The sequence below is a fragment of the Budorcas taxicolor genome, chromosome 1 (genome assembly GCF_023091745.1).
Source record: "Budorcas taxicolor isolate Tak-1 chromosome 1, Takin1.1, whole genome shotgun sequence".
Classification (NCBI taxonomy): Eukaryota; Metazoa; Chordata; class Mammalia; order Artiodactyla; family Bovidae; genus Budorcas; species Budorcas taxicolor.
Window position 1 is genome coordinate 148,737,111 of NC_068910.1, and position 12,482 is coordinate 148,749,592.

Sequence of the window (12,482 nt, forward strand, 5' to 3'; positions counted from 1 at the left end):
ATGATGATTTTGAGGTAATTTTATTCTTTGCATTCAAATTTAAAGTTGCTGTAATTACATAGTGTACTGAAAACTTTTACCATTATATAATAACATTCTCTATTCCCAATAATGCTCTTTGTTTTATATTTCATCCAATATCAGTGTAGTGATCTCTGCATTGTTTTGGCATTGTCTGGAATTTCTTTTTTAATCTTTCGACAGTTTTATATTTTAGGTGTGACTATTATAAACGGTTTAGCTAAAGAAAAAACAGATTAAATAAAATTTTCCTTTTAACTTGTAATTAATTCATTTATATTTATTGTCATTATTGATATAATTGGACTTGTTTCTATCAATGTAATTTTTCCTTAAGGGCCTTCCTGGTGGTCCAGTGGCTAATACTCTGCCCTTCCAAGGCAGGGGACTTGGGTTTGATCCCTGGTCAGGGAACTAGATCCCACATGCCTCAGGTAAAAGATGCTGCATGCTACAATGAAGACTTGGCACAGCCAAGTAAATAAATAAACAAATATTAAATTTTTTTTTCTCCTTTCTGTTTCACTTGCTTCTTTCCTTCCTTTTCCTTTTCAAGATTAATTCAATTTTTTAGTTAAAAATTTTTCTTAACAAATTTTCCCCTCATCCAGTTAAGATGAAATATTCTTTTAGTAATTACTATTGAAACTGTATCATGCATATTAAATTTAAGTAAGTCTAAAGTAAGTTAATATGTTAAACATGCTCCTGAATGATGCAAGGATCTTAGAACATTTTTCCATCAGCTACTTACTTCTCATTGGTGAGTCAAAACCAAAATCTGGAGACTGAAGAATCTCCAAATGCTACTTAAGTCTAGAACTTTCAGTTCAGTTCAGTTCAGTCACTCAGTCGTGTCATGAATTTTGCGACCCCATGAACTGCAGCACGCCACGCCTCCCTGTCCATCACCAACTCCCGGAGTTCACTCAAACTCATGTTCATCGAGTCGGTGATGCCATCCAGCCATCTCATTCTCTGTCGTCCCCTTCTCCTCCTGCCCCCAATCCCTCCCAACATCAGAATCTTTGGAGTCCAAGGAACTCTCAAGAGTCTTCTCCAACACCACAGTTCAAAAGTATCAATTCTTCAGCACTCAGCTTTCTTCATAGTCCAACTCTCGCATCCATATGTGACCACTGGAAAAACCATAGCCTACACTAGACGGACCTTTTTTGGCAAAGTAATGTCTCTGCTTTTGAATATGCTATCTAGGTTGGTCATAACTTTCCTTCCAAGGAGTAAGCGTCTTTTAATTTCATGGCTGCAATCACCATCTGCAGTGATTTTGGAACTGAAAAAAATAAAGTCGACACTGTTTCCACTGTTTCTCCATCTATTTCCCATGAAGTGATGGGACCAGATGCCATGATCTTCATTTTCTGAATGTTGAGCTTTAAGCCAGCTTTTTCACTCTCCTCTTTCACTTTCATCAAGAGGGTTTTTAGTTCCTCTTCACTTTCTGCCATAAGGGTGGTGTCATCTGCATATCTGAGGTGATTGATATTTCTCCTGGCAATCTTGACTCCAGCTTGTGCTTCTTCCAGCCCAGTGTTTCTCATGATGTACTCTGCATACAAGTTAAATCTGAATTTTATTGCTTAAAGACTATAAATTAGAACCCCACCTCTCCTTCCTTCTTTTGTTCTAATCTTCTTCCTCCTTGAATGAGGTCATTTAAAATTAAAGATGTAAAAGTTACATCTTTACCAATTTATTCACTAATAATTTGCATTTTAGACTTTTCTTTAACAACAGCTTTCTTTCTTACTAATGCACATTCTTTACAAGTTCCTAAGACTGTTGATGGCAAACTCTTTAGATTTTTGTTCAACTGAACATGTCTTCATTTTTTCATTATTTCTGAAAAGATAATTTTGCAGAATACATAATTATAAGCTGACAGTTAATTTCTCTCCTTGTTCAGTTGCTAAGTTGTATCTGACTCTTTGCAACCCCATGGACTGCAGCACATCAGGTTCCTCTGTCCTCCGCTACCTCTGGGAGTTTGCTCAAATTCATGTCTACTGAGTTGGTGATGCTTTCAAACCATCTAATCTTCTGCTGCTCCTTTCTCCTTTTGCCTTCAGGCTTTCTCAGCATCAGAGTGTTTTTTAAAGTGTTGGCTCTTCTCATCAGGTTGCCAAAGCACTGGAGCTTCAGCTTTACTATCAATCCTTCCAATGAATATTCAGGGTTGAATTCCCTTAGGATTGACTGGTTTGATTTTGGTGCAGTCCAAGGTACTCTCAAGAGTTCTCTCCAGCACCACAGTTCGAAAGCATCAATTTTTCAGGGCTCAACCTTATTTATGGACCAGTTCTCATATCCATACATGACCACTGGAAAAACTACAGCTTTGACTATATGGACTTTTGTTGGCAAGGTGATCTCTCTGCCTTTTAATATGCTCTCTAGGTTTGTCATAACTTTTCTTTCAAAATGCAAGCGTCTTTTAATTTCATGTCTGCAGTCACCATCTGCAGCAATTTTGGAGGCCAAGAAAATAAAGTCTGTCATTGTTTCCATTTTTTCCCCATCTATTTGCCATGATCTTAGTTTTTTTGAATGCTGAGTTGTAAGCCAGCTTTTTCACTCTCCTCTTTCACCTTCATCACAAGGTTCTTTAGTTCCTCTTCACTTTCTGCCATTAGGGTGATGTTATCTGCATATCTGAGATTATTGATATTTCTCCTGGCAACCTGGATTTCAGCTTGTGATTCATCCAGCCCAGCATTCACATGATGTACGCCACATAAAAGTTAAATAAGCCAGGTGACAGTATATAACTTTGATGTACTCCTTTCTCAATTTTGAATCAGTCAGTTATTAGATGTCTTGTTCTAACTGTTTTTTTCTTGACCCACATACAGATTTCTTAGGAGACAGGTAAGGTGGTCTGGTATTCCCATCTCTTTAAGAATTTTCCATGGTTTGTTGTGATCCACACAAAGGCTTTAGCGTAGTCAATGAAGCAGAAGTAGCTGTTTTTCTGGAACTCCCTAGCTTTCTCCATTATTCAACGATCCTGTTTTTTTGGTATGGTTGCGAGGAAAACATCATTCTTTATCAGGTTGCTTTTAAAGTCTTTTTGTCTTTTGTGATCTGCAATTTCACTACAATGTATCTTTGTGGGTTTCTTTTTATTTATCTTGTTTATTATATATTGGCTTCCTTTACTGATACTTCTGAATTTATGTATCTCATCAATTTTGGAAATTTCTTGATCATTTTCTCTTCAAATATTGCAGTTCCTCCATTCTATTTTCTTCTTTAGGATTCTAAATGGATGTATTTTAAAGTTTTTCATTTTATTCTCTATAACTTTCGATCTCTATATTAATTTTTATCTTCTTTTTTCTCTATATGGGATCCTAGATATTCTTTCAGATATATCTTCCAGTTTACCAATTCTCTTTTCACTTACATTTAATCTGCAGTCTAAACCATCTATTTTCTTTTTCAACAATTACATTTTTTATGCCCAAAAGTTCTTTTTATTTTCATTTTTTCAAGTTGGCAGAATATTTTTGATAATCCCTTAACAATTACTTGTTCTGTGAAAGCATGTTTAATTATTTGAACAATTTATATATAGAAATGTTATATTCTGTATCTGACAATTTCCAAAATGTGAATTCGTTAGGGACTGGAATCTATTTGTAGTTACTGATGACTTGCAATAATGGTGTCTTCTTTACATGTGTCTGGGATTCCCCAGCGGCTCAGAGGTTAAAGCGTCTGCCCGCAATGTGGGAGGCCTGCGTTCGATTCCTGGGTCAGGAAGATCCCCTGGAGAAGGAGATGGCAACCCACTCCAGTATTTTCGCCTGGAGAATCCCATGGATGGAGGAGCCTGGTGGGCTACAGTCCATGGGGTCGCAAAGAGTCGGACACGACTGAGCGACTTCACTTCACTTACATGTGTATTTTCTGATTTTGGTTTTGAACCCATATTTGCTTTCTTTTAGTCTGGATTTTTTGGTAATACAATGGGGATAGTTTTCTTAAGAGAACATTTATCTGTGATTGTGCTAGGAAACAGGGAGACCATTGAGCTGGAACATTTCAGTTTCCTTTGAGAAGATCAGCTTAATGTGGGATTCTCAAGTTCAACTCTTATAGTAGCTTCTAGCCCCAAACAGTCCAGCTATCACAGCTCTAATATTGGCTTGTGCCTTTAGGCCAATCTACTTTTCCCTTCTTAATACTGTGCATCATTCTGCATTCTTGAAATTTATTTTTGGAGAGAGTATCCTGAAAAATTACCTTTTTTTTCTTACAACTATAGACACGCAATAAAGGATGGCTTATCAGGATCTACTTGTTTTTTGGTGGGATGCCCTCTCAGAATATTAGGTCCTCTTACTTCCAGAAAAGGAAATCTGAAGACTTTTTTCTCAAGTGTCTGTTTAATAAGATTAAAAAAATTACAACTAGATCTTCAGCTGAGTTAAAAAAAGGTAATTCAGAGAACAAAACCTATCTTATTCACCATGATTAAGCAGTGTTCCTCATAGCCCCAGTTTTATGATCTTCCCATTCACTTTATCTTGCATTTGGAATGCAAACTTGCCATGGAGGGTTAGATTTAGAATGTTTAAATGAGCAAGTGTCTTTTAACACAAACACAAGTTATGTATACAATTTGGCAGATTGAAGATTACATAGAGAAAAGACTTGGAGTTTCTTACAAAGCAAATAGAAGCATGAGAACGTTACTGAATGAAGGCTAATGAGCTCCATCTCTCTAAAAAGTTAAATAAAAAAGCAAAGAGATCAACAACTTGGCGTTAATGAGACTGACAGGATTTAAAGTTTTACAACATTTTTTTCTTAAATCTTCATACACACCCAGAGCATGCGTTTGCTTCAGTTGTGTCCAGCTCCTTGTGACCCCATGGACTGTAGCCTGCTAGGCTGCTCTGTCTATGGGATTCTCCAGGCAAGAATACTACAGTGGGTTGCCATGTCCTTCTCCAGGGGACCTTCCCAACCCAGGGATCAAACTACTGTCTCCTGTGTCTCCTGCACTGCAGATGGATTCTTTACTGCTGAGCCACCAGGGAAGCCCATATCCAAAGCAGTCAAAGTTTTTTCCTGTGAATACAGCAGTGTGTAAATTTGACTATTTTAAAGTTTTGCAGGTATCTCTGAATTGTATACTTAAAGTTAAAAATGTGCTGTGTAAGGTAGAACACCACTGATACATCAACTATAGTCTTCTTATGAACAATAATCGTCGTGAAATCAACAGCTTGAAATACCAGCTATATTTTTCTACAACATACAATGTATTCTTTGACGTATGTGTATCTCAATCCAGAAAATACTATTTTAAGGTAAGAAGAAGCTGTGAGTAGCAGACTGAAGGGATATTACTCTCTGAAATTGCACCATAGAGTTTTCATGGAGGGCACGGCAAATTGGTCTGGACTGGTTGAATCTCTAGGTAAGACTGATTTTCAGGTGCTATTTGTTGACAGATAAACACGTGTGGTCATGCAGAGGCTTGATCCTCATTCACATTTTATTTAAAAAAATGTTATTGTTTATTTTTGGCTGTGCTGGGTCTTCATTGCTGTTTGGGTTTTTCTCTAGTTGTGGCGAGTAGGGGCTACTCTCTAGTTGCAGTGCTTGGGTTTCTCATTACAGTGGCTTCTCTTGTTGTGGAACACAGGCTGCAGGGCACATGGGCTTCAACAGCTGTGGCACGTGAGCTCAGCAGTTGTGGCTCACCGTCTTAGTTGCACTGTGGCACGTGGGATCTTCCCAGACGAGGGATTGAACCCAAGTCTCCTGCATTGACAGGCAGATTCTTTATCACTGAGACACCAGGGAAGCCCCCTTGTTCACATTTTAAAGTGTCTCTTCAGTTCTCATAAAATGAACTTTATGTTTACTTCCCATCTCTGGGTCTTAGTTAGTTTCCTAGTATACCAAAGACGCAAGACCAAGTGTTCTCTAAGGTTTCTCCTAGCACTATCAGTCTGGTGTAATATATGAAGGTAGGGTATATTTTAGTATTCATCACAGCCTACTCTCACCACCACATTAAACAGTGTACAGTAGAAAAAGGGAGGCTATTAGCCACAGACAAGAAATCCAGATAAGAAAAATTAAAAAAAGGTATTTAAACTGGAATGGAAGAGATAAAACTGTCACTATTTGCAGATGACATGATGCTCTATATAGAGAACTCTAAAGTCACCACACAAAAACTATTAGAACTAACAAATGAATTCAACAAAGTAGCAAAATACAAGATTAATATACAGAAATATGTTGCATTTCTTAACAATGAAATGTCAGAACAAAATCTCATTAAATATCATGCCAAAGGACTTCCCTGGTGGTACTGTGGATGGGAATCTGCTTGCCACCACAGGGGACACAGGTTCGATCTCTGGTCAGGGAAGATTCCACATGCCTCAGAGCAGCTAAGCCTGTGTGCCACAACAATTGAGACTGCGCTCTAGAGCCTGTGAGCTGCAACTACTGAAGCCCATGAGCCTAGAGCCTGTGCTCCACAACAAGAGAAACCATTGCAATGAGAAGCCTGTGCACAGCAACAAAGACCCAATGCAACCAAAAAAAAAGTGTAAAATTAAAAAAAACACAAACATACCCCAGCAACATAGGAATCAACTTAATCAAGGAGGTGAAAGACCTATAGATTGAAAACCACAAAACATTGATAAAGGAAGTTGATAACTCAAGGAAATGGAAAGACACTCCATGCTATTGTTTTGGAAGAAATACCACTGTTAAAATGGCCATACTGCTCAAAACAATCTACAGATTTAATGTGAATCCTATCAAAATACCCTCGACGTTTTTCACAGAACTAGTACAAATAATCCTAAAATCTATATGTAACCATAAAAGACTCAGAATTGCCAAAGTAATTCTGAGGGAAAAGAACAAAGCTGGAAGTATAACTCTTTCAGACTTCAGACAATACTGCAAAGTGACCGTACTCAAAGCAGCATGGTATTGGCACAAAAACAGGCACATAGATCAATGAAACAGAATAAAAAGCCCAGAAAAGAACTCACACACCTATTGTCAATTAATCTTTACCAAAGGAGGCAAAGGTGTACAATGGAGAAAAGACAGTCTCTTCAACACATGGCATTGGGAAAGCTGGACAGCTACGTACAAATCAATGAAATTAGGACAGTCCCTCATACTGTATACAAAAATAAACTCAAATGGTTTAAAGACCAAAATATAAGACATGACACCATAAAAATCCCAGAAGAGAACATAGACAATACTTTCTTGGACATAAATCATATCAATATATTCTTAGGTCAGCCTCCCAAGGCAAAAGAATTAAAAACAAAAATAAACAAAAGGGACCTAATCAAACTTAAAATCTTTTGCACATAAAAGGAAACCATCAACAAAACTAAAAGATGATCTACAGAGTGGGAGAAAATATTTGTAAATGAAGGGATTAATATCCAAAATATACAAACAGCTCATACGACTCAATTTAAAAACAAGCAAACAAACAAACCACAAATAACCCAATCAAAATATGGGCAGAAGACCTAAATAGACATTTGCCCAAAGAAGACGTAGTGAAAGTGAAAGTCTCTCAGTAGTGTCCACCTCTTTGCAACCTCATGGACTATACAGTCCATGGAATTCTCCAGGCCAGAATACTGGAATGGGTAGCTTTTCCCTTCTCCAGGGATCTTCCCAATCCGGGGATTGAACCCAGGTCTTCCACATTGCAGGCAGATTCTTTACCAACTGAGACATGAGGAAAGCCCAAAGAAGATATACAGATGGACAATATGAAAAGATGGACAACATGAAAAGATGCTTAACATCACTAATTATTAGAGAAATGCAAATCATAATCATAATGAGGTATTACCTCACACCAGTTAGAATGGCTATCATTAAAAAGTCTACAAATAATAAATGCTGGAGAGGGTGTGGAGAAAAGGGAACTCTGTTACACTGTTGTTGGAAGTATAAATTGGTACAGCCACTAAGGAAAAAAGTGTGGAAATTCCTTTAAAAACTAAAACTAGAGCTAATATATGATCCTCCAATCCCACTCCTGGGCGTAAATCCAGAAAAGACAGAAGTTCTAATTTGAAAAGATAATGCACCCAATGTTCATAGCAGCACTACTTACAATAGCCAAGATATGGAAACAACTTAAATGCCCAGCAACTGTTGATTGGTTTAAGAAGATGTTGTGTGTGTGTGTGTGTATATATATATGGGCTTCCCTGGTGGCTCAGAGGTTAAAGCGTCTGCCTGGAATGCAGGAGACCCAGGTTCGATCCCTGGGTCGGGAAGATCCCCTGGAGAAGGAAATGGCAACCCACTCCAGTACTCTTGCCTGGAAAATCTCATGGAGGGAGGAGCCTGGTAGGCTATAGTGCAAGAATTCGCGAAGAGTCAGACATGACTGAGTGACTTCACTTTCACTTTCATATATACACACAACATGGGATATTACTCGGCCATAAAAAGGAATGAAATAATGTCATTTGCAACAACATGGATGGACCTAGAGATTATCATACTAAGTGAAGTAAGTCAGACAGAGAAAGACAAATAATATGTGACATCACTTATATGTGGAATAAAAAATAATACAAATGAATCTATATACAAAACAGAAATAAACTCATAGGCATAGAAAACAAACTTATAGTTACCAAAGAGGAAGTGGGAGGGAAAAATTAGGAACATGAGATTAACAGATACAAACTGTTAAATTAAAAGTAGATAAGCAACAAAGATTTACTGTATAGACAGGGAATTATATTCAGTATATTGTAATAACCTAGCTGAAATTCCAGTACTTTGGCCACCTCATGCGAAGAGTTTGACTCATTGGAAAAGACTCTTGATGCTGGGAGGGATTGGGGGCAGGAGGAGAAGAGGACGACAGAGGATGAGATGGCTGGATGGCATCACTGACTTGATGGACGTGAGTCTGAGTGAACTCTGGGGGTTGATGATGGACAGGGAGGCCTGGCGTGCTGCAGTTCATGGGGTCACAAAGAGTCGGACACGACTGAGTGACTGAACTGAACTGAACTGAACTGATAACGGAAAATAATCTGAAAAAAAGCAACGGAATTACTTTACTGTATACCTGGAACTAAACTAATACAATATTGCAAATCAACTATATTTCAATTAAAGAAAAAGATAAAAGGAGGACAGTTTCCTCCATGAGGGGCCTCAACAGGCTCTCAACAAAATTTTTTTTCCTTAAATAACTTAATCTATAGATTATTTCATGAAAAAATATCTTGATTCAAACAACTTTTTTACTTTATTTGTTATTCCTTCTTAGAGAACGTTGAGTGACCACCTTCATACAGCAATGATAATGTTGGTGATTTCATTAATTCACCTTTAATGTGAAGACAGTACCTGGGAAGGTAAAGCAGAAAAATGGAAAGAAACTAACATTTTGGTGACAGTATTGGAGCCCCTGGATCAACACTTGCTTAAAGCTTGAACTGGAATTTTCAGTTACATGAGCCAATGCATCGCCTTTATTGTATAAGACAGATGTGGATTTTGTTTACTTGCAGTTAAAAGCATCCTAATGATAACATTTCTATTTAGAGTATAACTTGAACATATGACTTCTAGCCAATAAGTGTTCCAAGAAGTTGTTTCTGACACTTTGTGACCCTCTTGACTGTAGCCCTCCAGACTCCTCTGTTCATGGGATTCTCCAGGCAAGAATACGGGAGTGGGTTGCCATGCTCTTCTCCAGGGGATCTTCCCTACCTAGGAACTGAACCCACGTCTCTTATGTCTCCTGCATTGGCAGGTGGGTTCTTTACCACTAGTGCCACCTGGAAAGCCCCTTTTAATTTATGATCACATAAATAAAAATGGAGTTTATTATTTGGCAGGGTAAACAGTAAATACACTATTTTGCTTTTGAGATGAAAACAAAGACTGAAATGCATTAAATAAATTCAGTGACAACCAATGGCTAGAAGTGTTATATATCAATAAGACAGGTTTCAGCTCCTAGGACACAGAGTGATTAACTTCTTTTTTGCATCCTGCTCACTCATCACATCACCCTTCCTTCTGAGCCAACACTTGGCCACAGTCTCCCTCTATGGCAGCCACTGCCAATTTCTGAGACCTGGGACATAAGATAACACCTATTTGTGCTCCTTGTCATTTCATTCTATCTGCTCCTAAATGTCAGAATGGGGACTAACACGGCTATTGCTTTTGCAAGAAAATAAAAGCAAAGCTTTTGAAAGAGAGACAAAAGGATTCATTCATTCTTTTCAACAAGTATTTATGATTCATGGAAGAAAAGGAGTGAGACTAAACTCAGATTTTAACAGTAAAGTAACATCTGCCCTCATGTGTGCAGAAGTGAAGAACTACAAGGTTTCCAAGTCAGCTGCTGCTGCTGCTAAGTCGCTTCAGTCGTGTCCGACTCTGTGCGACCCCATAGACGGCAGCCCACCAGGCTCCCCCATCCCTGAGATTCTCCAGGCAAGAACACTGGAGTGGGTTGCCATTTCCTTCTCCAATGCATAAAAGTGAAAAGTGAAAGTGAAGTCGCTCAGTCGTGTCCGACTCTTAGCGACCTCATGGACTGCAGCCCACCAGGCTCCTCCGTCCATGGGATTTTCCAGGCAAGAGTCCTGGAGCGGGTTGCCATTGCCTTCTCCGTCCAAGTCAGCAGCAACCACAAACTCACCAGTGAGAGAAATTGTAGTGCTCACCGTCTTCCACAGAGGGGCACTCCAAGCTCATCACTGAAAATGCCCGCAGGGTCCCTTCTGTGAGCCGTTGGAGACAAAGTGCTTCTCATCTCTCCATACCAAGGGATTATTGAGTAAAATTAAAAGTACATTTAGCAGGGCTCTTTAAGAATGATGCGAAGCTATTTTAACATCAACCCCTATGGTTCCAGCAACTTCTTCTAAATTAATTCATGTTTAAAAAAATTAACAGAAATGTATTAAGTTTGAGAACAAATTGGACTTCAGATCTGTTTGGGTCTCCATTATACACAGATGACATAATCATACAAAATAAAGAATACACTGCGGGCAAAATGTTTCTCATTCAAAGCTTTATCATGGTTTATCAGAAAACTAGAGTCAGCTCTACCTCACTCATGCCTTCATCAGAATGGGCAGTACAGAATTCAAAAATACATCTTGGATAAACAGAATTTTAGATGTATATGAGTCTCAACACTTATTCATTATCTTTATCCCTGCGTCTGGGAGAAAAATCTTTCAGTATTTCCAAAGGCTTGATAGCATTTCCAAATCAGCAGTGGATGAAGGTGAGACCGTGTAGCTTTGGTGAATCAAATACGAGTGTATAGGATGGGCCTTAAAGTTTGTTTCTCACATTACAAAATGAAGCCATCAAAGGGGAGACTCTTGTCTTTCTTAGTATATTAAAAAAGACTGAGGACCAAGTCCTGGAAGGCTGGCGTCAACGCCGCCAGGCGTGCCAACTCCCTTCTGAGTCCGGGAGCGCCGCCGAGGGAGCCGTCGCGTTTCCGCTGGTGAGGGGCGCTCCGAGCGCTCCCACCGCTCGTCCGGGCAAACGGAAAGGGCTAATTGGCTTGCAGCTGAACAACACATTTAAAAGGCTGCCTAAAAAGCCCAGAAGAGCAGCAGCCCAGATTGTGGAGCCGGCAGGGCTGCGGGCTTTGAGGGCTCCTGGGGCGAAAGGGGAAGGGGCGGCGCGCCCGGCCTCGGACAGATGGATCCCGGGCTCCCGCGGCCCGCGCGCTGGGGGCGACCGCACCAACGTCTTCCCACTCGGTTTAAGTTTATTCTGGGCCGCCGGGAGCTGGAACAGGAAATGTTCAGTCTTTCATGTCCGCTGGCCGGCTGCAGTTTTGCACCTCCCGGCGAGCGCTGATGAGTTGGTTGATTCTGCTGCGTTTGAAGTTCACCATTTATTATTAAAGAGAAGTGGCAGTGATTAGTTCGGAGTTCTGAGCGAGCTAAATAAATATTTACCAAATAACAAGGTTCAGCCCTACAAGAAACGGCTCGAATAGGTTTCTGAAATCCCTGCGAGGTCCCGAAGTGCCGCCCCCGGGCAGGAAGTGGAGTCGCGCGCTTCCCTTTGGGGGTGTGCCATCTGCAGACGGCGCGGCGTTGGGGACCATTGTGAGTCAGGGCTAAACGGAGAAAATCCCGGTCCTGAGTCCAAGTCGGTGGTCTGTGGTTTTCAATGGTGCTATAGGCTGTGTTTCTTGTATAAAGGCAGAGGTGACTGTCAAACTAAACTTTGAACTTTCCTTTCAAAACAATTTAAATAATGCAGCATTTTATTGCTCAGACAACTAAGAGGGTTGATTTGTATTGCTTCTAACATTAGGATTTTCTTAGCCTCTGTATGTTCCAAAAAAGATTCAAATTGTGAACACTGAAAAGAGTATATTTAGACGGTTTATTTGGCAA

At 39.6% G+C, this 12,482-nt stretch overlaps 1 non-coding gene across 1 annotated transcript; it reads left to right on the forward strand.

Moving 5' to 3' along the window:
* Window positions 1-8,273: 8,273 nt before the first annotated feature.
* On the forward strand, window positions 8,274-8,345 carry TRNAS-GGA (transfer RNA serine (anticodon GGA)). Its single transcript has one exon. It is a non-coding gene; the product is annotated as a tRNA-Ser (tRNA).
* The last annotated feature ends 4,137 nt before the right edge of the window (window positions 8,346-12,482 follow it).